A 27,765-nucleotide genomic window follows, 5' to 3' on the forward strand; every position below is an offset into this window, starting at 1 on the left:
GTGAGGCTTGGAAAGTTGGCACCTGATAGAATGTAAAGGAGAGTGATCCTTGAGGCCATCATATTTGTTACACAAGACTGAAAAACTTTAATAATGAAAGCCTATAAATTGGGGTATGTCTATATATTTTCATATAATGTTCACCTTAAAGTTTATGTTCATTTATTTTAGCAAGAACCAATACTGTCATTCTTAGTGTTACAACTAACTTAAAAATGTTAAGCATAATTTGAAAATGTTATTATTTCTTTCTATCTGAGGTTCATTGAGACTTCCAGCCTGCTGTTTTTAATGGGCCACCCAAACACAAAACAAAAAGAGATCAACCAGGGCACTAAGGCTGGGTTTCTCAGACCCTTTGGGCAGGGTGTTTCTCTTCTAGAACAATGTTCTGTCTACAAAGGATTTGTGTGATTTTTTTTTAAGTGCCAACATGTACTATGGCCAATTTTTCAACAGAAAATTTCCCCAAAGCTGTGACATATTTCCCTAATTTTTTAAGAGATCCTACAGAAAAGAGTAAGTCTGATGATTTAAGATGTGTTTGGGGTTATAAGGCTCTTTGCTCCACATCAAATGACAGGGATTTTTTTTAAGTTTTGAAACTCTTACCTGATTTGAAGGGTCTTTACTTCTGTGGCTTTTAGCAGTGACCCTCTTCACTCAAGATTTGATATTGAGAATCTGTTGTGATCATGGGAACCATATGATAACCATACTGTCCTAACTGTGGTTGCACTAACGACTCCTATTATTCTTTTTGATTTGTACTTTTTTTTAAAGGGTGGGAAGAGTTTTTGAGGGAGGCCCTCAAGAGTTTTACTTGTAAATCCAGTAAGCTTGGGTCTTTTTTTTTTCTTTACTTAGTTCATTGGCCAGTGCTTTAGTTAGGTTTTCATTGCTCTGCCCCAAATGCCTGACAAGAACAACTTAGAGGAGGAAAAGTTTATTTTGGCTCAGTTTCAGAGGTTCAGTCCACAGTGGGCTGACTCCACAGCTCTAGACCTGAGGTGAGGCAGAACACCATAGCTGATGGGCTTGGCAGAACAAAGCTCATGGCAGCCAGAAAGCAGAGAGGGGGGAGGGGGGGAAGGGGCCTTCTGCCTACAGGTGCCACCCAGTTTGCCTGTTCAAACTAGGAGGGCGCCATCAGGTCACTGCTCTCTTAATATAATCATTTCACTTCTGAATAGTCTGGCATTCACATAGGATCTTCTGGGCACACCTTGTATCCAAACCATAACATCCAGTGAAGAGCATGTTTTCCTTACATTCTGATTTTAGGCTGTTCAGATACATAAAGTGCTACCTTTTAAATTTGAGATAGGCAGTTTACTTTTTTTTTTTTTTTTAAATATTGATGGTGAGTTTACTGCCTTCTGGTCTAAAGCAGGATTTCATAGACTTTTCAGTTCACTTAGTGATAGTGGTAAGTGATAATTATGTTGATGACAGTTTCATTTTCAATGTGTTGTCATTTTGTAGATTATAGATTACCAAAGGTCTTCTCTATCCCTTGGAGAAATTGCAGAGAAAAATTCTCCAAATTTTCTTGATTTTCATCTTCCATTGGCAAATCTACCATAAAGCAAGTAAGGTGATTAAAGGAGTGATGAACTAGAGTCTTCTTAGGCTTTTGGATTCATTATGTTAAAATGAAGAAACAATTATGTCATGCTTCGGCAAGCTATTTTTAAATGATGCCCTTTTATTGTTTTTCCCAAGATAGATAGTTGAGACAGAGTGGAGAAGATTGATGGAGAGTAGAGCAAATGGGAAATCAATCTCCCATGCTAAGGATTAAGAGAGAAACATGACTTTTGTTTGTGTTTGTTTATAGGGAGCAGAATGGAAATTCAGCTTGTAAGATTTGTGTACAGTTGGGCTTCATTATTTAGCTTAGCAGTTTCTCAGAAACTCCCTCTCCTACACAGCAGTTTATAATGTAAACATGATGCATCATTTCCTTTTGTGCAAACTCTCTACAAGGAATAGTCATTTCCACATATGTCAGAAGACTTGTAGAAGCTTTCTGGAACTGAGTGTTGTGTATCCTGCACATGTGCCTGACAGCTCCAGGGATGATCATCAACACTCCCTCACATTACATCTGTATTTGTTTCTTCATTTGTCTGCCTCCTTCACTGAAGAATAAACTTTCACTTTGTCTTGTCCACTCCCATATCCCCAGGGCTTAGAGTAGTGTCCAGCATGAAGGTGGCCTGCAATTAACATTGCTTTAAGCTATCTGAATGTATTTGTACTTCTCTACACATAAGAAGGCATGAGATTATACATCTTCTTAGTGTGTTGGAGCCATATGATATGATAACAGGCAGAGTAGGTGTGGGTACAAGGAGATAAGCTGGAGGGGTTTGTTGGCACCCCACCATGCACATCTCATCAGCTGTGCTAAGTGGCCCAAACTTTGCTTCTACAGGCAATGAGGCAACAGCAAGAAGAGATTCATGGCCAAGTGTTTAGCTCATGTTTTGTTTTAGGTCAGTCACCTGGGATATAGTTTAGAGCTGAAGTAGAAGGGAAAGAAACTGGAGGCAGTGAGGCTAATTGTGGAGAACACAGACCTGAGTTTGAGTAGTGAGAATGAGGAAGTGTGAGCAAATTTGAGATGGAGTGGAGAGCATTTTTAGGATCTGGTGACTCACTTAGATGTGAATGTTGAGGGAATTGCATGAGTAGAAGAAGGTGAATCTCTGGCTTTTGGCTTGAGGAGTTAGAGAAATTGGGGAGTAATGCTCAACTGGGTGAGAATACTTAGTGTGTTGGAGCCATATGATATGAGAGGCAGCATAGATAGGGTGACAGATGCAGGGGGCCTGTAATGATGAGTCCTCTGTTTTGGACATGGATTTGAGATGCTGGTGGGATGTTGAGGTAGGATGTGGCAGTAAGGAGAGTGGTCCATGAGGGAGATGATCACTATGTTTGGTCAGGTGCTCTAGGCAGTGATAGGATTGAGACACCTGCAGGACATCAAGTGGAGTCTGGAAGGCAGCTGTGTCTGAGTGTGGATATAAGCAGAGAGATCAGGATGGAGACACTATCACTTATTCAAACCATGAGATTAAATCAGACTCCCTGAGAAAGCTGTGTAATAGGAGAAAATATCATTCCATGATTTTCATTTGCAATTTCATTTCTCCATACCTTCATTCATTCTTTTTATTTTCTTAATGAATCTTCTTCCATTTTCCTCTCTGCATAGTGAAATGGCATTTGATTTTCATGATGTCACATACATCCCATTATTCGTGGACCTCTCTGATCCCCTCACCTGCTTCCCCAGAAATTTCTCCAGCACACATTGTCTTTGGCATTCTTGTTCTTGTGACTCTTGGAGCCTTCCCTTGAGGCTCACTTGTCACTTGTTCTCAGCTTATCTCTCCAAGCAGACTCGTGTCCTGACAGCAGAGACCACATCTTTTCCCACTCAATGTTCCCACCCAGCCTAACGGCCCCCATGCCCTCTGCACACTAGCTGCTGCTGCTGCTGTTGCTGCTGCTGCTGTTGCTGCTGCTTTTCATGGATTATTTTTTTATTCCCCTTTAAAACAATGAAAGAAAAAGATGAAAAGCTCAAGTTCTGTAAGGGTTTTTATCAGTTGATGTACCTTGAATTAAACAGACAGTGTCTGCATCGCATGTTCACAGCTGAATGTTGTATTTCTCAATAAAAAAGAAATCGGAATATCAAAAAGGTCCACAAAACCAGTTCAGAATTCTTATCATTTGTCTTCTTCATTATTTTAACCTTTAGAGGAAGAGAGTATATCTTTTGACAGTTCCCCTGTACCTGCTGCAGCTTGTTGAAAGCAGTTTATCTTCTGGTCTCATTGGGCCAAACTTCCTGTGTTTTTAAATGACATTTTGCATGTATTTGCACAAGTTGAATTTGGATGCAGTGAGAGTTTTGGTTCAAGACACAGGGATTCTGATTCATCCAGCCTGTGCTGACACTTTGGTGACCTCTGGTCAAGTGACTTGACCTCTTTTGTGTCTTTTTCTTTTCCTCATCTGTGGAATGAATGTCTATACACAGGCTCCTGACCTCCATCAAAGGCACATTGTGAGGTCAGATGGAAGATGGCCTTTGAGGTCCTTAGAACAAAAGTATCACACACATTAGAGAATTTATTTTATAGGAACTACAAAAACAGGTCATGCTCAGGGCAATCACCTTCATAGTCAGATGTGAGCAAATCTAAGTCAAGGGGTTCCCCAGAAAGAAGAATGTCCCTCTTCTTTCCACAGAGGACAAGGGTTCAAGTGGGACACTTAACTGAAATATATCCTCAACCTAGATAAGGAAAACAATGTGCTTTTATCTTTAAAAAGAAGACAATATTAGATGTGGAAGTTTATTGAAGGATGCAAAGTTCATGGTTACTTGGTATAGAAAAAGAATGCTGGTAACCAGCAGTTAATTTGTATGATAGGATCCAAAGTAGGATTTGATGCTCCAACTATTAAATAAGCTCATTGTTCATTCCATTTAGATGGTATAGTCTGTGGGTGTCAACTTAACACACCTTGCAGAGCACCTAATGCCATGTCTTGCATGCAGAGATTATCTGGGTTTTAAGTAGTGCTGGTATTGAGATGGAATATAAGGATCTCCCAGAAAGCACTTTTAATACCTATGGAATCTTTAAGGTTGTTGGAATTAAGTTGTTAAATCCTAATGAAAATCTCAGTTAGTAATAGACATATATAGTCTGATGGCCTATGTCAAATGACAAAGGTATCTAAGTGGAGTTATTAAATGGATAATACCTGATTTAAAATGAGGGAAACTAAAGAGTTTAAAGGGATCAGCATAGGGGTCATGACATGACATTTTAGTCACTGTAAGAAATGACCAAAATCTGTTTATTTGGACTGGCAGTGAGTACAATGGCATAATCATAACCATAACAGTGACGTTTTTTTGATTTTTCTGCCCTGGGAGTCAAACATTGAGTATTTGGTTCTGACTGTAGGTTGTGTGCTGACAGAACGTGGGATGTGGAAGAATAAAGGAAAGCTGCTAATATCCTCATTTCCTGGGATGGGGGAGTGAGATATAATTGTTGAAGTTGGTGGAATTCCAGAGTTGCTGTGCCACCTTGCATTCACACTGACGGCACAGGAAAGTTCCGGTTGGTCCACATCTTCATTCACACTTTTCATGGTCAATCTTTTTCATGTTAGACATCCTGATAAATGTATTGCTATGTCTCATTGTGTTTTTATATTGAGTTTTTTAAATGGCTAATCAGACTTAACTTTTTTTCATGTGTTTATTTTCTATCCTTATAGTTTTTTTTTTGTTAGATGTTAAGCTCATTTATAGTTAAGTTTTTTGTAGTATGCATAGAATTTTTACATCGATGATTATGTTGTTCTACATGTAAAGACAGTTTTACTTCAGAACTAAAGTTGGCAAAACACAAATGGAGACTTGAATACTTAAAATTGCAAAGGCACTAGACAGAAAAATCAAAACAATAATATATTAAACTTTGGGTGGAGGACAGAGTAGTATAAGGATCCATACCTAGAGATCTAAGCATGTTATGAAGAATTGTGAAAATAATCAACAAGAAGCCAAAGCAGAAAATTCTAAAAATAGTTGTCTTGGGAAAATGGAATTGGCAAGGATAGGAAAAGTAAAAGAGAAAAAGGGGGGGGGGGAGAGAGAGAGAGAGAAAAGAAGAGAAGAGGAGAGGAGAGGAGAGGAGAGGAGAGAGGAGAGAGGAGAGAAGAAGGGGAGGGGAGGGGAGGGAAGGGGAGGGGAAGGGAGGAGAAGGGAGGAGGGGGAGGGAGAGGGAGAAGGAGAGAAGGTAGATCCTTCCGGGGCACACCTCCAGTAACCTACTTCCTCCAATTAGGTCCCCCCTCCCAGTAGTCCATTCACCCATCAATGGATTAATCCATTGATGAGGTTAGAAACTTCATGATCCAATCACTTTCACAAAGTTCCAACCTTGAACAGGAGACTGAGTTACATTCTAGATCAAAACCTTAACAAGAATGGAAACTGAATGTTATGAAATAAGAAAAAATGGAAAGTTAATCTATGGTTAAAGAGTTCTCTATAAAGGAAAGTTGGAAGAAAGGAAAGTTGGTCCTACAATTACAGTCCTGATGAGTATCTAACACTGACATGGATGCTTCCTGCAGTCCAGGAGCTTCCTAACTAGTAAATGTGCAGTAACTTGCTTGATAATTACAGCAACCCTTAGGATAGTTGTCACCATTTTATAGATGAGAAAACCAATATCAGAAGTACTAGGTGCATTATTTGAGGTGACATAGTCAGATTTCAAAACCACTTTGTTCAGCTTCAGAGCTATTTCTCTAACTTAAGTCATTTTATATGTATCATGGAAGGACAATGACTGTGACACCCTATTTTATGTATAGTGGGTGCTCCTTGATCCTAGAATGATTTGATTTGTTCTTTGAGCCCATTTCCTAAAGAAGTAGTTAATTTAGTTCATTCATAATTCAGCAGATATTCAAATACCTATTAACACAGTTCTGGGTACAAAGATTATTCCTTTCTAGTTGGAAGGGCCAATGAAACAAAAACACAAATGTATAATTTGATGCAGTATGCCATAGGAAGAATAAATCTGGAAAAGAAATACAAGATGACTTGTAGGGAAATGAAGCTGGTTAGGACAAGTGGTGATCTTGGTGGTGGTGATGTGTTAATGTTAGGAAGGAAGATTGGGGAACTCCACTCTTTTTTTTTTTTTTTTTTTAAGAGAGAGTGAGAGAGAGAAAGAGAGAGAGAGAGAAAATTTTTTAATCTTTATTTTTTTTTAGTTTTCGGCGGGCACAACATCTTTGTTTGTATGTGGTGCTGAGCATCGAACCCGGGCCGCATGCATGCCAGGCGAGCGCGCTACCACTTGAGCCACATCCCCAGCCCAAGGGAACTCCACTCTTGAGACATGGCACATGAAGCTTATCTGAGTCCCTTCAGTTGCTGTAACACAGTTTCATAGATTGAGTGGTTTAAATATCAGATCTTTGTTTCTTCCAGCAATGAAGGCTGGGGAATCCCAGATCATGATGCTGATAGATCCAATGGGTGGTGGAAGAACACTTCCTGACTTGCACATGGCCATTTTCTCATTGTATTTTCAAATGTCAGAGAGGGAGGAAGCAAGTTCTCTGTCTCTAAATATAAGGACACTAATCCCATTCATGAGGGCTCCATCTTTATGACCTAATTACCTCCCAAAGATCCCGCCTCCTAATAGCATTGAGTTGGGGGTAAGAATTCCCACATATGAATTGGGGGCTATCCAAATATTCAGTTTATAATGTAGACCTCAATGACATGTAGAAAAAAAAAAAACAAACACCTGCACGTATGGAGAAAAGAAGGAATTGAAAGAGTGAAGTTAAGAGGCAAAGCTTATTTGGCCTGTTTGAAACACTATAAGGAAGTTAGTGTATTCTAAGGTGGGAGAGGTGAGGAGAGGGCGGGTTACTTGAGGACAAGACAAGTAGCTCCTTATAAACCACATGGTGACTTTGGGTCTTAGAGGGTTGAGTGAAAGGAAAGGCTATCCAACGAGAACTTCCTGTCCTATATCTCATGAGGAGGAAGTATTTCAAGAAGATCACTTCACTATCCAGTAAAAGTTTGAATGAATTAACTGCTAGAGAAGTCCTCTATGAGCAAGTGAAAATGATGGCATTAAATAATAACATGTACCATCTTAAAAGGTGGTTTGTTGGCTGGGACGGTATTTTAATTATAGCTACATAGAGATGACAATTCATGGCACAGTTACTGATTGTTTCCTACATTTAATGGCATTAATACATTTAACCACAATTAAAAAATGGTCTTTCTTAGCTATAAAATAATAATTGCAAGGATACGTTAGGATACTGGGTTATGGGGAGGTGTGTAAAGAGAGTTAAAGAGTTAGTTTAAATTTAAAATGTTTGGATAACTGGAAATACTAAATATATTCATGTTCTTAAATTTTTCTTATAAAGATTTTGTTGGTTTATATACTTGAAGCAAATATTTTTAAATCAACAATTATTGAAGAGTAAGAGTAAATTCTTAATTTGTTATCTAGATAACAGAAACAATTTGGGGCTGGGGATGTGGCTCAAGCTGTAGCGCGCTCGCCTGGCATGCATGCGGCCTGGGTTCGATCCTCAGCACCACATACAAACAAAGATGTTGTATCCACCGAAAAGTAAAAAATAAATATTAAAAAAAAATCTCTCTCTCTCTCTCTCTCTTAAAAAAAAAATATTTTTTGTGTGTATTAAAAATCTCTAGTCTAATTTACTTATCCAAAATAGGTGGAAGATAATTTCTTAACATGTTCAATCATAATCAAAAATTATATTAGAATCAAAAAGCTAAGTTTTCTAAAAAAGCAATGAAATAGAGAAAATATTTATATTTATACATACACATAAAATTAGTATTTGGATTGTAGAAGATCTATAAAAAACTAGTTTTTATTTGGATAAATGGACAAAGGTTAAGGACTATCTGTTTTTTTAATATTTATATTTTAGTTGTAGTTGGACACAATACCTTTATTTTACTTATTTATTTTTATGTGGTGCTGAGGATCGAACCCAGGATCTTGCACGTGCGAGGTGAGCGCTCTACCAATGAGCCACAACCCCAACCCAAGGACTAACATTTTTACACATAAGAAAAACCAATGCAAAGGTAATAATTCATAATTGTTAAAGAAATACAACCAAGGTAACTGAGGTTTAAAAAATAAATTAAAAATGATAAGTAACAAGGTTGATATGGCTGCATATTGATAGAATTACATACTAGCACATGATTATTATCACTCACCAGTATATCCCTGGGTTCATCCCCAGCACTTCAATCAATCAATCAATCAATTATAAAAAATCAGTATATACTATCTAAAGGGTACCAACAATATTTAACAAAAGTCATTGGGCTGAACATACCCTTTGATCCAGTAATTTCTCTTTTTGGTTGGGGAGGTAGGAGGGTCAAAGGAAAAAAGAAATGTTGTTAGAACAATGTTAATTATAATAACAAAAGGCTAAAAATAACTCCAATATCTAACATTTGGATAAATGATTAAACCATGATAGCTCATAACAATAGAATAGTATTTCAGATACAGTATTATGGAGAAATCTATTTAAAATAAGTGAAGAAATACATAAATATATGAAAAATTGTTTACAGTTAAGTGCACTGAGGAAGGCCAGAAAGCATAGAGTACTTAGGCACATTCGATTGTGCTTCTCTTTTTATTGTGCATTTTGTTACATATGAATATGATATAAAGAATATAATTCAGTTAATGAAAGGATATCACAGGATGTAGAAAATTATACACAAGACCAACATGATTTGGAGCACCTGAGGCCCACAGACAGGAACTGGGATGAAGGTCTACTCTGCTTCCAGTACAGGTAAGCATAGCAGAAGAAATGCCCTTTGAGATTTATTGGAAATAACATTGATTCCCAAAGAGTGAGCCATGTCAGCAGAGAAGATTTATTTTGGGATTAAAAACCTACTTCAAAGAAAGTTATAGACTTATTATGACATCCCATATCCAATTACAACATGTTAAAAAAATTTTTCTCTACAAAAGCCAATCTCTCATTTCTTAACAGCTAGCATACGTTGATGTCATGTACAACTAATTCCAGAAAAGCAGAGAATTTCAGTAAGCCCGTGGAAGCCATTGTAATAAAGTTTGACCTGGGCTGCGTTGAGAAATAAAACCTTTGACCTCTTCACACCAGTTTGTATTGGAGCAGAACAATAAATTCCAGAGAATTCATTAGGTCCTTAAAACAGTTAGTGTTAGTCTATATGCTAAGTTTAAATACAAATCAAGTAGTTTGAAAACAAGAAAATGGTTAATGGATCCCAGCATTGTTTTGAATATAGAATTTTTTTGTGTGTGGTGGTATCATAAGTATGTCTCCTCTTTTCACGAGAAAAGATAATCTGAGTGGGGGCCAGATAGGCTACTAGTTTCCTTGAAGTCTCAGTTGAAATCTGTTCTACCCTACTGATCCTTCTGTAGACACCACAGTCAAGGAAAGTTACCTTTAGCACAAGCCCATGGATCCCTTTCATTATATATGATAATTTGGTTTCAAGGGTCATATGTCATGATCCAGAGGTACTTTAGGATCTTAGAGGTTATTCTAGAATTCTTGATGTTAAAAGGTATCATATTACAATTTAACATCAGTTTATGAATATCTGTAGCACCCATATGATCTCTGATATTATTGATGTCTAGATAAGATGTGCATCTTTTCTGGGAAAAGTGGCAAGAGAAGTTGTCATTGCACTAGACAGGTCTGAGGTGATTCAGTCCCTTTTTCTTCCTTACCAAAAAACCCATCATCTTAAATGAGGCTAGTGATAACCTACTTCAGTGGATTATTGAGAGAGTTACTGTTATGGTTTAGATATGAGGTGTCCCCCATGGGACAATGCAAGTAGGTTTAGGGGTGAAATGATTGGGTCATGAGAATCTTTTGTGACCAAAATACCTGACAAGATCAATGCCATTCCTCAGGACCCAAGGTGATGTAGAATATCATGGCAGTACTTCTTCCTGGGTGTCATGTTCCCAGCTACTTTCCTCTACCACACCTGTCTGCCATGATGTTCCGCCTTGGGTCCTGAGGATTGGAGTTGCCATCTCTATATGAATGGAGCCCTCTGAAACCGTGAGCCCCCAAATAAACATTACCTCCTAAAATTGAATAATCCCACAGAAGCAAAACAGCTGACGAAAACAGTTACTGAATGAAGGAATAAAGTGGATAGGAACTAAGTAAATGATACTTCATTCACTTTCTATGTGCAAAGCTTTTTATAAGGTACCTAGGGTGAAGGGGATAACATTAAGAGGGACTGGGGTGAGAAAGCAATTGCTAAAACAAATCTATTGTAAGGAAGTATATAATAGGTTAAGGGAGTTGAGCACACAGCTCAATTAGGGAAAAACTGTGCAGTTAAAAGAAGATGCTGAATTTTGTTGGCATTAGGGTAAAAGCCAACCTTAGTGTTCTAAAGTAAGCCTTTGAGGTTAAGTGTGTGTGATGGTTTTCTATATAGATTTGAAGACAGGCTGGTGCACAGGGCAAACCCTGGCTGAGAAATTGCTTTAGAGAAGTCATGCTTTAAAAAGTGATATAATGTTAGAATTATGCCCTTAGCTTTTGAAAATTGCCTCTTTCCCACTGTATTTCAGGAAGTTTGTCATCATAAGCCAACTGCAACCCTTTTTATAATATGGGTGGAAGGAGGTATAGGAAGCCTCGGGAATGACTTTCATCTCCTTCCAGCTGGTCTTTGTCTTCCAGGAATCCCGGCACCTCCCCCACAGAGCCATTCAATGGGGTTCCTGTGAGCCAGTCCCAAAGTAGTTTTGCTTGCTCGCAGCTTCTGAAATCCTTCCATGACAATAGAATAAATAGTGAGCTAGAGGAGATAACCATTTTATTTATACCTCTCTATGGAAAGTAACATCTTTCAATGTGTATTTTTCACTAATTTGTAGGTATCTTCACTTTTCCTCTCGGATTATAAATTCCTTAAGGAAATTAGGGTTTCATTTGATTTTCAATAAATAAAGTATTGTTGAAAAGAATTTCTTTTACTTTAAAGTCTTGATGATTGTTTGAGTTACGTGGGTCTCTTTGTTTGTTTGTTTAAAGAGATGTTCAAGATTATCTGAAACTATGCACAGATGGTCCTCAACTTACAATTGTTCAACTTAGAAATTTTCTACTTTATAGTGGCATGAAAACATACCTGTGCAGGGTGTAGTGGTGCACACCTGTAATCCCAGCAACTGGGGAGGCTGAGGGAGGAGGCTCACAAGTCCAAAGCCAGCCTCAGCAACTTAGCAAGGCCCTAAGCAACTTAGCAAAACTCTGTCTCAAAATAAAACACAAAAAGGGCTTGGGATGTGGTTCAGTGGTTAAGTACCCCCTGGTTCAATCCCTGGGAAAGAAAGAAAGAAAGAGAGAGAGAGAGAGAGAGAGAGAGAGAGAGAAAGAAGGAAGGAAGGAAGGAAGGAAGGAAGGAAGGAAGGAAGGAAGGAAGGAAGGAAGGAAGGAAGGAAGAAAGAGGGAGGGAGGGAGGGGAAAGAAAGAAGAGAAAGCATATCTATTCAATCATTCTGTTTTTCACTTTCAGTGTCTTGTTTAATATATTATATGAGCCACTTGATGCTTTTTTTGTATCTGGGCTTTATGTTAGATGTTTTCCCAAAATGTAGTCTAAGGTATGTATTATAGTAGGCTAGGCTAAACTATGATGTTTGGTAGGTTAGGTGTATTACATACATTTTCAACATACAATATTTTCTACTTATGTTGGGTTTGTCAGGATTTAATCCGATTTTATTAGTTGAGGAGCATCTGTATTCATTTGGGTTTCTGCATGTTTGGGATTCAAAGAGAATTGATTCTCTTACCATTTCTAATTTGTGCTCTGTTGGCATCAGGGATTAGCCATGGGATGTGTTCAGAGTCTTCATATCTCTTTAGAAACTCAAAACTGTGTTCCCCTACAGTTTATGGAAAGCAGATCAGAGGAGGAGGCACTGGTCTCAGATCTGGTAGCTAAACCAGGCACTTGTGTCTGACAAACAGAAGCTAGTAAGACCCAAAAGAAAACAAATTACCATGTCTAACAGATGTAGGAAGGTCAGTGTTTTTCCTAGGAGGCTGTCTGGGACAACTCAGTTAAGTACCAGCTGGCCAGAACACAGTGCAGTAAAAAGGTCTGCCAGACCCTTAAGCAAAGCTGAGCAATTCTTGGTTGAATGGAGGGGACATTACAACTGCTCACTGGCACAATGGGTGGGCATTTGGTAAAAGCTCTTCATGGTGGTGGTGGTGGTGAAGAAAGGGAGCCTTATACAGATTTTGCACCTGCAAGAAATTTAGTACCTTCTTCCCTATCATAAATATGATTATTTACTTTAGTTAAGGGCCATAAGAGAATTGTAAATACTCATGTACTCGTGTAATTGAATTGGTGGTAACTCACTTTTATAAATCCTCTAATAAGCAGACCATTTCAACCACAAAATTGTCAGTGGTAAATGAGAAGCAGATTGTAGAGGGGAACCTTGCTGCGTGTTGTGTGTGGCAGGTGGTGTGGCACTGGCTGCTGGTGACTCTAGCCCGTGAGATGGCCTGCCACACACTCCTAACTGTACCCCTTGGGTCATTTTATTTTTCTGTATACATTTTGTGTCTATTAGCATCTCCTCTCTTTTTCTTTCTTGGCTAACCTTGCAAAAGTTTTGTCAGTTTTGTTGAGCTTTTAAAAATGCCAACTCTGGGGCTGGGGTTATGGCTCAGCGGTAGAGCGCTCGCCTAGCACATGCGAGGCCCTGGGTTCAATCCTCAGCACCACATAAAAATATATGAATAAAACAAAGGTATTGTGTCCAACTACAACTAAAAAATAAATATTAAAAAAAAATACCAACTCTGTTTCATTGATATTTTGTGTTGTATTTTTAGTCTCTAGTCCCATTATTTCTGCTCTGGTCTTTGTTATTTCTTTCCTTCTACTAACTTAGGGTTTGGTTTGTTCATGTCTAGTTCCTTAAGATGCACTGGTAGGTTGTTTATTTGCAATCTTTCTAGTTTTTGATGTGGGCACTATTGCTATCAACTTCCTTCTACTTCTGCTCTATCCCTTGAGGTTTAGTGTGTGTGTTTCCACGCTCATTTTGTGCTCACTAGTCCTTCCAAATGATTGGCTTCTGAAGCTGTGTGAAGAGTGGCAGCTAAGCACAGTGCTTTAGAGCACTGTTGAAAATAGCATCTCCCTTGAGTCATACTGTCTGTACTACATACAAGCCCTTTGTGACTTCTGGCTTTGGGGAAGAACAATTGAATAAACATTTTCTCAGTTATCCTCAGACCAACAAGAGTTTTTCACTTTCCTTCTGAGATCACCGCTCTAGACTCTACAGTGGATAGACACGTAGACTCATAATGCATACTTTTTAACTAGTGAGTGTTTGTTAGGAAGCAGTGGAGTGTACTGTGGTGATGATGAGCTGGAACCTGAGTTCAGTTCTGGCTCTGCAGTTTCCATGTGAGCCCAGGAAAGTCACTCAACTACTTCCCTTGTTAGCATTTTCAGCTATAAAATGGGGTAAGTATGTTCTCACCTTAACTAGATGAAGCCCATTCCATTAAGAAGCTTACAGAGTAGTTAGCAGATATGCTCAGGAGATAATACGAAGTCAGTTGGGGTTTGAGTTTGAGGAAAAGAAAGCCCACTCCTGTGTGGGAGGTGCACTGACTAAATGAAGCTAAAAGAAACACAAGAAAGGGCCAGATGTCCTGGATGGAGGGAAGGACAATAAGAACAAAGGCTCAGCGCTACCTTCAGCATATCTCCATGGCTTGGCAGGTGAGGACTGGTGGTTGCAGGCAGATGAGTCCAGAATGTGTACAATGGACTGGATACAGAAAGTCCTCCTGCTTTGTCTCTGTGCCTTTTTACAGTTCACTAAGGTGGCCGCTGATACTTGATGCCATGGCTTCAAATGGTCCTAAGACTCACAAGAATGAAGATGTCTGTGGAAGAGGAGAAACAGAATTCATAAAGAAGGAAGAACTTGCTACTTGTAATTCCCACAATCTGATGGAAGGGCCATTCTGCACAGATTTAGTGAGGTTAAAAGGGGGTGGGGGGAAGCAGCCCATCTGCTTGATTGTTGTGGGAACCTTCTGCCAACCAGACAGATGGAGGCTGATACTTTGTTGATACAAACTGTAAAACTGGAAACAGCAATAGGAGGTGACCATCTCAGATTGTGCTGGCTGGGTGATTGGGCTAAAAACAAAAACCAAAAATTAAAACCCCACTAGTATCTGTTGGCCTATTTTTGTCACTTAGAATACAACCAAGAAAGTTGTTATAACACTGAGCATTAAGGAGGAATTGCTTCATGATGTGGAAAATGGAGATGCTTTCAAAGACACTAGTCATGATTTCTTGGAATTTTTTTAGCAAACTTATTACTTTAGAAAATTTCTGGATTCAAAGGATGTTTTATTTTTCCATTGCTATGACAAACTACTTGAGAAAATCAACTTAAAAGGAGGGAAGATTTATTTTGGCTTGTAGTTTTGGAGGTTTTAGTCCATGGTCAGTTATATATAATGGTGGAAGAAGCTGCTCACTTCATGGCAGAAAGATACAGGAAGGGGCTAGAGTCCTAAGAGTGCACACTTCAAGTGTGCCTTCAAGTGCACACTCCCAATGACCTAACTTCCTCCCTCTAAGCCCCACCTCCTGAAGTTTCCACCACTTCCCAGGAGTGCCACAGGCTGATGACTGAGCCTTCGTCTTTGGGGGTACTGCAGATTCAAACTATAGCACAGGTCTGTTCCAAGTACTAATACATAAAATTCTTGATACCTCACCGAGTTTCCCTTATCTTTACCTTAATAACTATAGTACATTTGTCTCAATTCATTAGCTAATACTGATTATTAACTGAAGTCCATTCTTTATTTAAATTCCTTGTTTTTCCCCCAGTGTCCTGTTTTTGTTCCAGGATCCTACCGTATGTTCTTGTGTAGGTTCCTTTTGGTTGTGACAGTTTCTGAGATTTTTCTGGGTTTTGAGGACCTTGACAGCTATAAGAATATGTCAGGTGTTTTGCAGAAGGTCCCCCAACTTGGATTTGTCTGGTGATATTCTCATCATTAGACTGGAGTAATGTGCTTTAGGGGAGGTAAAATATCACCCTCATCATGGTATCAGGAATAATACCACTAACAGGACTTCTCCCTGTTCATGATGATCTCGGTGACCTGGATGATGTACTGTTTGTCAGATTTCTCCATTATAAAGTTACACTTTTTGTTTTCTTCTCTTTTCATCCTGCAGTCTTTGGAAGGAAGTCATTATAACAGCCCACATATAAGGAGTGGAAAGTTTTGTTCCTCCGTCTTTAGGGTGAACTATCTATAAAATTATATGGAATTCTTCTGCATGGGAGATTTGTCTACCCTCCCCATTTATTTATTCAACCCCTTATATCACTATTGACTCATTTATTTTATACTTTGGATTATAATCCAATATTGCTTTGTTTCTTGATTGATTGATCAACTCATTCTAGGTTTACATCTTTCCTAGCTTTCTCTTTCAGTTGGCTTCTGTGTCCCTTGGCATACTCTCATCATTGAGGAGACTTGTTTGTTTAGCAACTTATTATTTTTTGGCACTGCAAAATGTTCTTGAATCATTTGATGTCTTTCCTGTCTCAGACCCATTGGAATTTGCAATTATAAAGGAAAAAAAAATCTCATCATAAGACACGCTTCCAGAGCTTTAGGAGAACAGGTTTCAAAACATTTAAAGGACGTAAATCAGATCTCACAGCTTTTAAGGGATATGTGACCCAGAAGAGATGAGAGTTTCTGAAAAAGGAAATTCTGATTGCACAAGTATGATGAAACTTCACGAGAGAGAGATGAGGAGAGAGAACATAAAGGAACTCATGTGGCTTCAGAGGGTGTGTTGTGATTAATTTGGATTTTAAAAAGTCATGCACAGAAGATACTTATGATCAGACTGAGAATTTCTAAAAATAACATCATCAAAAGTTACTGAGCTGCTGCTTTGTAAAACAATTTCATGACTCTTCTAAATGAAGTGATATTTTTTTCTATATACCAGTTATATTAGCATGGGCGCTCTTTTCATTTCTCAGAATTCATCTCTGATCTTAGTTCATTACTCAGCAAATTTTTGTGTAACACACACTTTGTGAACTCATTTAGACTCTGGGAATGCATCAGTGAACAAAGCTGCCAGATTCTGTGTTCTCAGGGAGTTTACACTCTAAATTCAAGAAGGTGGATGACAAGCAGGCATTTTTAAAAATATGGAGCAGTTCATGGTATAGAGAAAAGAATATCAGGATAAGGAACACAGAGAGCCCCGGGGTGGGGCTGCTATTTATAGAAGGTGCTCCAGGAAAACTCCTTTGATAAGGTGGCATTTTGAGTAGACAACAGATGGTATAGCCTAGGAACGTGCCATCTGCATACCTTAGGAGAAGAATTTCAGGCAGAGGGGACATAGAATATAAAAGGCCTGAAGCCAGAAAAGGGTCAGCATAACAAAGAGGTAGGCTGAGTGAGGGCAAACATGCATGCCTGGTCAGGGGGATGCCATTCATAGGAGGCAGGTGTGAGTAGCTGACCCCAGAGCTGAGTGCTGCTTTGGAGCTGGACAATGCGGGTAGCTCCTTGGACTTTGAGTAGGTAGGAGGCATTAGAGGCTTTTGAGCAGAGGAATAAGATCATCTGATTTCACATTTGAAAAGGACCACTCAGGTCATCTGGTTGATGGCCTGAAGAGGACAGAAGTGCAGAAACCTATTAAGAGGTCTCTTTTATCCATTAGTACATTTTAATCTGAATTTGTTAATCTTATTGTCTTTTTATGTTTCTTTCACATAGTAGTAACTGTGTATACAGACCATTTTCCATCTACATATTTTAAGATTTTTCTTTTCAATAGCCATTAAGTTTATAATCTTTAGTGGCTGCATAACAATTTCTTATTAGTTTCCTTTTCCTCCTGTAAAATATTAACACAAATCTAGTGACTTAGAAGGACACAGCTCTATTATCTTATGGTTCCAGAGGTCAGAAGTCCTAAACTCAAGATCCTGGTAGGACTGCGTTCTTTCTGGAGGCCACCCTCAATCCTTGACTCATGGCTTCTTGCTCTCACTTGAAAACCAGCAGCATTTTCAAATCTCCCTCCCTCCACCCTCTCCCCACTTCTGCTGCTGTTGTGACCTCTCCTCCTCTGACTCAATCCTCTGCTTTCCCCTTATACAGACTCTTGGGATCACACTGAGCACACCTGCATAATCCAGGTTCATCTCCCCCTCTCAAAAGCCTTCACTTCACATCTGCAGAGTTCTTTTTACCATAGAAATTCATATCCACAGGTATTTTCTGGCAATTAGGATGTGGATATCTCTGTGATAGCATTATTTGGTGTATCAGTTGGTGTTTTATGACTCATTTACCATTGCAGATATTGGATGCTTAGGCTGCATCTACTTTTGAGCTTGTATTATATTCTTACACCTCCTGTATTTGTATATTCACGTTTAGTATCTGCAAAATGTATCTCTTAAGATAAATGCCCAGGTGTAGAGTTCCTGGGACAAAGGGCATGAAGATCTCATTTATTTGCTCTCCAAATACTTGGCTATGTTATCAGTAAATATATGAGTATGTCCTTTTTGCCACAACCTACCAGCCCTGATTTTTGTCCCTTAAAATGTACATTTCCAGAGCTGGGGATGTGGCTCAGTGGTAGATTGCTTGCCTAGCATGCATGAGGTCCTAGGTTCAATCCCCAGTACACACACACACACACACACACACACACAAACACACACACAGAAGTATGCTACACCATAGTATGCTACAAAGGATTTTATTGTTGTGTGAATTTAATTTCTTTGTTGGCTAGGTTGAACCTTTGGGTGGTGGTGTGTATGTATGTGTGTGATGCATGGTATTTTGAGGGTAGTGTTTTTGTTTTGCTTGTTGGTTTGCTTTTGGAGCTGGAAGAATGTGGACTATTGCTTAAGTAGGGGGTAAGGGTGGCATTAATAGATGACATATATAAAACTAAATTGATTGCTTTTACTTCCCTATTCAAGAGATGATCTTCAAAATGGGAAGGACATTATATTACAGGGGATTCAGAATACAGTGAAAGAGCATCCAGGTAATTGAATGAATTCATATCTCTGGGGCATGCTAGATGGAATCTTGGGGTGCTGAAGGCATTAGCAGATACCATCTCTGGGCAACTCCCAGCAATCACAGAGTTAAACATTAGAAAGCACGGGAGGTTCTGGAAGATCTGAGACTTTTAAACGGTGTTCTTAATAGTGCTGAAAAAGTCTAATTTCTAAAACTAGCAATGTGTTCCTTGCATAATTTCTCAATTACCACGAAATAAATGACTTGTGATCCCATAGAAGAGATTGCCTTGATCCCTAGGAACCAGCATAAAGTTACTAATCTGTATTTTGGGTTCATCACATTTTCTTTTTGGATAGGGATTTCTTGATTGGAAGAGAATGTCACAGACAGTGAAACATTTGGCAAGAATCTCTCACAGGAAGAGAAGTGCAGATGATTCCAGTCCTATGCCATAGCACAGGTGACAACTGCATGCCAGTTAGCAGCACTTCTTCTTAGGCTAATCAGGCTTTTCCTTGGCCTTAACTTTAAAAAAATTCTCGGGACTTAAAAAAAAAAATCATGTGGATGATGGCAGAGGGTTCAATGAATTAACTAAACCTGCAGAATAAATCTCTCTCTGCAATATGAAATATATATTCTCCAACTATGAAAATAAACCAAAACTAAATAAATACATTTATGAAAAATAATGAGAATTTTTAAGAACTGAGTTTGTATTTAATGAAAGTGCATTTTACTTTTCAGGATGCGATTGCTTTTGAAGTTCACCAGTTAAAAAATAAATGCGATAGTACATGTACAGGGAAAACAGTTATTTTAAGGTTATTTTCCTTATGGGAGAAAGCTAGGTCTATTTACATATGGTTGAAGTGAAAGCTGGGTATAACATACAAACTGCTGGATTTGGAGGGAAAGAGCCGAGTGCTTATCCTAGCACCACCACTAACTAGTTGTCATCTTGGAAAAGCAGCTGGCTTTACCTTTCTGGGTCTGAGTTTTCTTATCTGGAAGTTGGGGACAGCAAGGGTGGGGTGCAGTTAATCACTTTGCTCCAGTCTTTCTCCTGAGTTCTATCAGGTAGTCCAAGTACATTCTCATATTCTTCAATGAATTTGGCCAAACTTCTAGACTAATTTGGATCCTTGTAAATATTTATTACCTCTTCATGCCTCTATGAGAAAGGGTTCTTTATGTTCTGTGTTTTTGTTTGTTTTGGTGTTAAAGTTTTTGAGTTCTTTGTATATCCTGGAGGTTAATGCTCTATCTGAGGTGCTGGTGGTAAAGATTTTCTTCTGTTCTCTAGGCCTCCATTGATGCCTACCATGAATCTTTCCACTCTTTCAAGGTTTATTCTGGACTCCCTGCTGCTGTGCCTGAGCATGCTCTAGGCTTCCCCCTAAATTTGTGTGCTACAGGCAGCTAACTTCTCAGCATGGGTTTATTGCTGCTTATTACTGCTTAATCCAAGAGAGTGACGTATTGTCCTGCATGCTGTCCACCTGCCACAAGTATATCTTGGAGTCACGTGTTGTGTTTCTGGTTAGTGCATTAGGCAGGAAGTGAACTACCCATTATTCAAGGGGTAGAGTCTCTTTGCTTATCTGAAAAACAGCCCTTTTATTTCACCACCTGTGGCCAATCCTTTTCTGCTCCAGTGTCCTTAAAGGTTTTGCCTAGAAAGCTTTCCCAGCCTCAACCGTAAGACAGGTGGCATGAACCAGGAAGCCACGTCTGTGTAGCAAGTTTCCTCTGTATGTGTACTTGCACAAATGTCTGAATTTTCATCCTGAAGAAATGAAAGCTCTCAGAACTGATCTTTCTGCAGATTCGGATGGTGTGTGGTTCCTAACAAGGCTTCATGTTTATAAATAGGGAGTCCTTAAAGCCTTCAGGATGCGATTCTTTTAGAGAGAGTTTTTAATCTGACTGATCTCTAGACATGTTTTGGGACTGACTAATGTTAAGTGGTTCTAATGTGGCAAAATGGAGTGGAAGGTAAGTGGTTTTTTGGGGTGTAGTTAACGACAGTAGAAGACAGAAATAACCAGTTCTGCTCTTTAGCCATAGAGATGCGTAGCATAAAGACACAGATGCCTTTTGATATACATGTTTCATGAAGGTCTCCAAAAGTGGGCTTCTGTGCAATACAGGAGTGAAAACTTTGTAACTGGGACTCTGATGTCATGGTTCTGATGAAGTCGCTGGAGCTCTTGAGCTACAGAGTTGTTTGCATGTCATAAAACTGTGATGTGACCTTCGGTAAATATTTATTCAGTGGGAAGTATGGGTGTGCACAGCAAGGTCTTCTCCTTCCTTATGGACTGTTTCCTTATGAAATTCGTTAGTCCCTGACTCTGGGACAATGTGATAGCATGGGAGTGGCACAGACCATAAATGTCACAAGATCTGAGCTCAGGCCACAGTGTGGCTAGTTGTCCATGTTTGTAAGATTTTAGGCTCAGAATTCTCTCGATGGGCCAGAGGCGTTTCACTCCTGAAACTGAAAAGAGTTGGCCAAAGTGTTAGATCAGTTCTTTCTAAAGACCCCTTTAGCTTTAAAATCTCTAATTAGTATTTTCTTCTTTCTTTTTTTAAGAAAGCATTGAATTTTTATTTATTTATTTTTATGTGGTGCTGAGGATGGAACCCAAGGCCTCGCACATCTAGGTGAGTGCTCTACCGCTGAGCCCCAGCCCCAGCCCCTCTAATTAGTATTTCTACATGCCATTTTACTCACCCATTTAACCACAGTTGGGAAATACTGATTTATAAAGGAACAAATATATTCTAGGTATTTCCATAACACAGATAATAGTTCATGTTTTTAGAGTGGTAGTCTTTTTTTTTTTCTAAACAAACGTGTAAGAATTAGTAAAACAGAGTATGTACATAAATCTCAAAATTTGAACCACATACACATTTTTTATAAAATGATTTGTTTCCCTTAACATTGTATATTGCCTGTCATCTGAGTAGTGCTTGAAGTTCTTATCCAAACCCAGATTCCCTTGGTCTTTTCTGTAGTGCTTCTGAGTTCCCCATTCTGGGGACAACATTACAAGAACCCTCCAAAGTAAACACCTGTGGCTCATGAACATTTCATGGGTGCAAATAGCCAGCCCATGCTATTCCAAAAAGTAAGCATCAGGGTGACTCCCAGAGAACTCTGTGCCTTCTTGCTGTCCACTGCCTAGGCACAGACTGCCACTCCCAGGGGCCATGGTGGAGGGTAATGGGCGACCCTTAAGTGATGGTATCGGCACATGACCTGACACTGTCTCAGATGCCCTCCATATATAGTTTTGTTTGTGCACTACCAGGGGAAATGGAGCTGACTCTGGACCCAGGGATGCAGCAGGAAAATTTGGGAACCTGTGCTTTTCTTTCTGTTCCCTGCCCCTTGTCTGCCCCAACTCTTGCCCCTCTCCTGACACTCTTTTTCTCCTTCTCCCCCTGATTTTCTGTTTCCCTTCTGTTCTCATCAAAAATCATTAACTGAGCAGGTTTTAGTGGTGAGTGCTGAGGTGGAGGGGGCAGGGCTGCTTATCATGGCCCTGCTCATGAGACGTTTATGTTCCCCCACTGTTCAGGTCAGTGAGCTTCAGAGTTAGAAGATAATCTTAGCTAGGACTTGAAGAATAAGGAAAGTTAAAATACTACTGAATGTTTGAAAAGTTTTTGCCTTCTGTTTTGTTTGCTTATGTGTGGTTCCAGTGACTTGAAGGGTTACATTGGTTTGGGTAGGCACTCTTGGAACTTGAAGACCAGATTACCTATAATAGGAAATACTGTGTTTAGTGGGAATTTTTACTACATCACTATATGCATAGTAAGGTCACTTCTAGTTCTAAAATTCCATGATTTATAGCATTGTTTCTATGGAAAAATACATTCCAAGTTCCAAACAGCTGAGTTTGGGACTCTAACTCCTTTGAGACTTGGGACCACCCATATCATCTTTCCTGTCTTTAAATATGCAGGTAGGTGAATGTCATTGGCTTTATTTGTAAATAACGGTAACAAAAGTAACTATTGTGTGAGTGATTACAATGTGTCAGATACAATGTGTCAGAGCCTTCATATATTTGATTATTCTTCTGCTCACAGTGATTCTTTGAAATAGGCATTATTATCTTCATTTTACAGGTGAGGAAGCTGAGGCTAGCAGAAACAAGAGGTGACCACAGACCCGTCTGATCACATTCTTGCAACCTTTCTTTGGTGCCTGACACTTCCTAACCACATGCTAGTGAGTGTTTCCTTTTTTTTGCTTCATCCCCAACGGTCCTTTCTCAAGAGAGGTGAAAGTTGATTCTTTTAAAAGCACCTATGCCCACCAAGAGATCCAAAACATCAATTCCCTTTGATCATGTCAAATACCATGATTCTCTGTTGCTTTTTGGTGGTGGTGACTGAAAGTGGGCATGGTCTCAAGAGCTTGTAGAAAGATTGGCTTCAGGAAAATGTTTTATACAAAATAACACTACAGTATTCAACTACAAGATTCAAATGAACATACCAAAAATTGTTTTGTGAAGGATAAAAGGACTACTGTGAAGGACTACTGCAGTAGTCAACCGAGATGGATAGCAGATTTCTCTCTCTTTTAACATATTTACTTGCAGTATTCACAGAAATCTGACTTCAAGTGTAGGCCAGGAATGTTCACTTGCTCATTCATTCATCGGTGATGAGACTTTTAATGGCTCCTCTCCTGCACCAGTTTCTGTAGGTCCAAGGATACCAGAGTAGATGAGGCAACAGAGCTGGGAACCTAGTGAGTGCAGGCATAGGAACTTCATAAACATTGGTTTAAAATAACTCAAATACCAAGACTCTTTTAAAATTATCTTGATTTGAAGTGATTGCAGATAGAAGCCGTACCAACATGTAAAGAAAAATCCCTTTCAAATAGTATAGATTTGATAGGTGATATTTCCAATAGCATAAAGATCCATCTAGTGTGTGTTGATTTGCTAAAACTAACTGGCCTACGACATGGGAACTGTTGACCTCTGTGCATTTGGTTGACCAAAATGCCAGTTCATTGAAGGTGAATTCCATTTCATATTTCATAGCCCTGCACTTTAAGATTTGCTTCATAAACTTGTAAACTCAGTAACTTGGGAGGCTGAGGCAGGAGAATCACAAGTTCAGAGCCAGCCTCAGCAATTTAGAGAGGCCCTAAAGAATTAGCAAAATAAAATATAAAACAATTTAGAGAGGCCCCAAGGAGCTGTCTCAAAATAAAATATAACATGGGCTGGGGAAGTGTCTCAGTGGTTAAGTACCCCTGGGTCAATCCCTGATTACACACACACACACACACACACACACACACACACACACAAAATCCCTAAGGTTGGGGGAAAGATTTGCTTAATAAGACAAAGGGAGAATGAATGGATGGAGGTAAAGAGGCTGCCAACCTGTGATGGCTACTTCTTGAAGCATTCGAAATGTGCTTCAGAGTTAATGTGCACTTTCATGTTACTATCTGTATCTGTTGTAAGAAAATGCAAGTATGCACCTAATTTCTTGGGTTTCATTTGGATTGAGACTATGGGTGTCTCCAATGGGGCCCAGATGGCAGTACCAGTAAGCCTTCCTCTTACAGCAACATCTGAGGGGAGGACTCATAGGCTTCAAGTTAGTAACTTGGCCAGAGCCTGTTTCAGGAGAGCCTGTTTCAGAGTTGAGCTTGGTGGTAGCTCCTGGTGGTCAGGATCCTTTCTGGAATCACATTTGTCTACCTGGAAGAGGGGGAAGGTGCAGGAATGAGACCTGCTGATGTAGATAGGAAGTCAGTTGCCTCAGCTGCTGAAGGCTCTGCCTGGGGCAGCAAAGGCTGGGCAATGTCACAAGGTGAACCCAGAAGCTGCAGTGATCTTAGTGTTCAGAGAGGGTACAATGGACCTCAGTTTTGGAGCATATCTTTTCCATTAGATATGCTCCTATCAGGAGGTCCAGAGGATAATCTGCATCCTGCTTCTAACAAATAGATTTCAGGCGTGCCAGAAAAACCAACTTTATATAGTCTCCCACTTTCCCGTTAAAATGTACTCAATGGAAAGTGTATCTTGCCTATGGATAAAAACATATCACATGCTTGTTCTCATTCCTCTCTCATAATAAAAAGCTCCACTTTAGTTTGCTAGAATCTGTATCATGTAATAGTCAATTTCATTCATGTTTACAGCGGCTTCTTTACTCCTGCTCTGGCCTGTTGCAAGAAGGGGCTGTGGTTGGATACTTTGCTGCTAACCCCATCATTTTTACTTCTGGGTTAGGCTTGGGTTATGGGACAGAAAGAGGAAGGAGCATAGCAAAATTTTTACCTGGCAGGTGGTATCACAGGAGAATTGTGGGTGTGAGAGCTGATTCTTTCTCCCATGGAAACTTTTGTGGGTTCTTTAGTGATATCCCCTTACCCTGTCTCTGGGGACCTCTTACCTCCGTTTCCCTGGCTGCTCAACTATCATCAGTCTCATTGCAAACTCCTTTCTCAGTCTCTGGGAAGCCCCTCTGGCCCATTTGTACTCCTCCGTCCTGGGTTCACGTTGCTGTCCAGGTGGCCCTTGTTAGGCAGAGCCTAATACAGCCCCAGACATGTGATTCATCATGTGGTCTGTGGGTGATACACTGGAGGAATGAAGGCTGAGCCCAGTATGGTTAGTCTCCCTTGACTCATCCACTAGCCCACCTCCAGGTCTTCGGATTTCTCTGGAAGAAGTCACAGACAAGGTCACAGAGCTTTTCATATTGTAAGTCTCTTACTTTCCAGGTGGTCCTGTGGAGGCCACTCCCTAGGCCAGAAGGGGGAGGTACAGGTTCTTCTCCTTGTCCCTTAGTCCTTTACTCAAAGACTAGTCTGCAGCTGACTTAGTTGGAACATTCTCTCCTCCTAGTCACCAACATCCTGACCCAGTTGTGCTCAACTATCAGTGAATCCAGTGAAAAAAGTTTGGGACCACATTCTTTGAAGCACTGCCTCTAGACCTGGTGCCTCCCTGTGGAATCTGGTTCCCAGTACATCTTAGTGGCTTATTTGACATACCATTTGAAAAAAAAAATTCTGTAATACTTTTTTTTGGGAAGCAACAGTACTTATCATATCCTCTCCTCTTGGGGATTCACAAAATGCACAGCATTTGCTCCAGCCTCTTCCTGTGGCCTCCTTCCTACTCCAGGCTCTGGCTCTGCCTACATCTTCCACCTGGGATGCTCAACCTGCCCTCTTCCTGTCTTCGCATCACTTCAGGATTCTCAAAGTCACCTCCTCCTAAGATACTTCTTTGCTCCTCGGCTAAGTAGATGTCCCTTTCATTTTCCATCATTTGTATTCTCCTTATTTCCTTCCCAGAATGTATCATAGATGATAAAGTTTCCAAATATATAAACTTTTGCTATCTCTTTCACCAAATGGGAAGTCCCACAAAGGAAAGGTATGTGTCTGTTTTACTGCATAATATACACTCCATCAGTGCTCCCTAAATATTGGTTGAATAAATGAATAGAAGGGTGAATTTAAAAATTACCTTTGGGGGCTGGGGTTGTGGCTCAACAGTAGAGCGCTTGCCTCGCACATGAGGCACTGGGTTAGATTCTCAGCACCACATAAAAATAAGTAAACGAAATAAAGGTGTTGTGTCCATCTACAACTAAAAAAAATAATAATAAAAATAAAAGTTGCCTTTATAAAAACCATCCTTCCCCAAATGCATCTCTACTTTTGTGTTAGCCCTTAACATCTGGAGTCTTGATTACCTGGGATACAGGTTAGGAAGTGCTGATATGATACAAGGCTTAACTTTTGCTGTATTTTTTTTTGTTCTTTCTTCTCTCCTCCTGTCCTGCTCTCCTTTTCTCCCCTCCTCTCTGGCCCTGTCTTTCTCACTCACTGTCACTCACTGTCACTGTGCTACAGATGACTACTCGAGGAGACGGTAGGTAAGAGATCACAGGGTGTTAATAGCAAGCATGACAGATCTCAGCATCTCTCCCTTGGTCTTGTCAAGACTCAGCCTCCCCTCCCATCCCTCTTTTCCCCCTGGCCTCTGGCCTGGCAGCAAGGCTTTGGTCTGGCTTCCTGCTTCACACTGCTCTAAGGTGACTGCAGCCTAGCCTTGGTTCTGAATGGAAAGACCAGTTCCCAGGCCGTACCTACCATGTGTGGTGTAGGGTAAGAATTTCTCCTTGAGACTCAGCCCTGTGGAAGCAGTGAATTTACAGGTAGCAAATCCCCACAGTTGTGGGATCTCCCCTTCCCAGCCTACTGCCTGCCCTAGGCCCACACAGTTGGGGGTTCATGAGCCACGGGCAGTCTTTCTCCCAGGAAGAAGTAAAGGCTGGATTCTGAAGGAAGGCATTTTCTGGGGCCTACTCCACAGGCTGCCCTCACCCCAGCCAAGAATCAAACAACTTCACATTCTTCCCTTGACAAGTTTAACTCTACATAAAGGTCCCTGGGACAGTACAGACTCCCAAAGGTGACAGCCTGGGTGGACTTGGTTCAGGAGGAAGAGGTTTATCTCACATGCACACATTCTTCTGGTGTGTCCTATCTGGTTATTATCACATCGAAACTGCAGCTGTCATTGTTGGTTGCTTAATTACTGCCTATTGATTGTAAAATAATAGACCACCAATTTTGTGAGTTAGTTATTACTGCCTTGTTGTTTTAAAGTGCACACTGTATTGCGCAATGTTTTACTTTATGCTGTCCTTCTGATGAGTATCATTATTTACCCAAATAACAATCTTACATTTGAAATGTGCTTCAGAGTTAATATGCACTTTCATGTTATTATCTGTGTCTGTTGTAAGAAAATGCAAGTATGCACCTAATTTAGAAGAGTGCCACGTAAAATTTGTATCCTTGATATTACTTTAGTATAAATTGTGGCACAATATAACTATTTTTACAGCAAGTATGTATTACTTTAGTTA

General features: G+C 39.8%; 1 protein-coding gene across 3 annotated transcripts in view; it reads left to right on the forward strand.

Annotated features, from left to right (window-relative positions):
* PIP5K1B (phosphatidylinositol-4-phosphate 5-kinase type 1 beta) overlaps positions 1-27,765 on the forward strand; it is a 305,629-nt gene that overhangs the window by 11,688 nt on the left and 266,176 nt on the right. The window contains exon 2 of one of the 3 annotated variants that reach the window (XM_081273842.1): positions 22,963-23,065. The exons of the other annotated variants lie outside the window; for them this stretch is intronic. The gene's annotated coding sequence lies outside the window, so the exon portion shown is untranslated. The remainder of the gene's footprint in view (positions 1-22,962; positions 23,066-27,765) is intronic. 3 annotated transcript variants of the gene reach the window in all.

The sequence above is a fragment of the Spermophilus citellus genome (assembly GCF_964194105.1).
Source record: "Spermophilus citellus genome assembly, chromosome: 2".
Taxonomy (NCBI): Eukaryota; Metazoa; Chordata; class Mammalia; order Rodentia; family Sciuridae; genus Spermophilus; species Spermophilus citellus.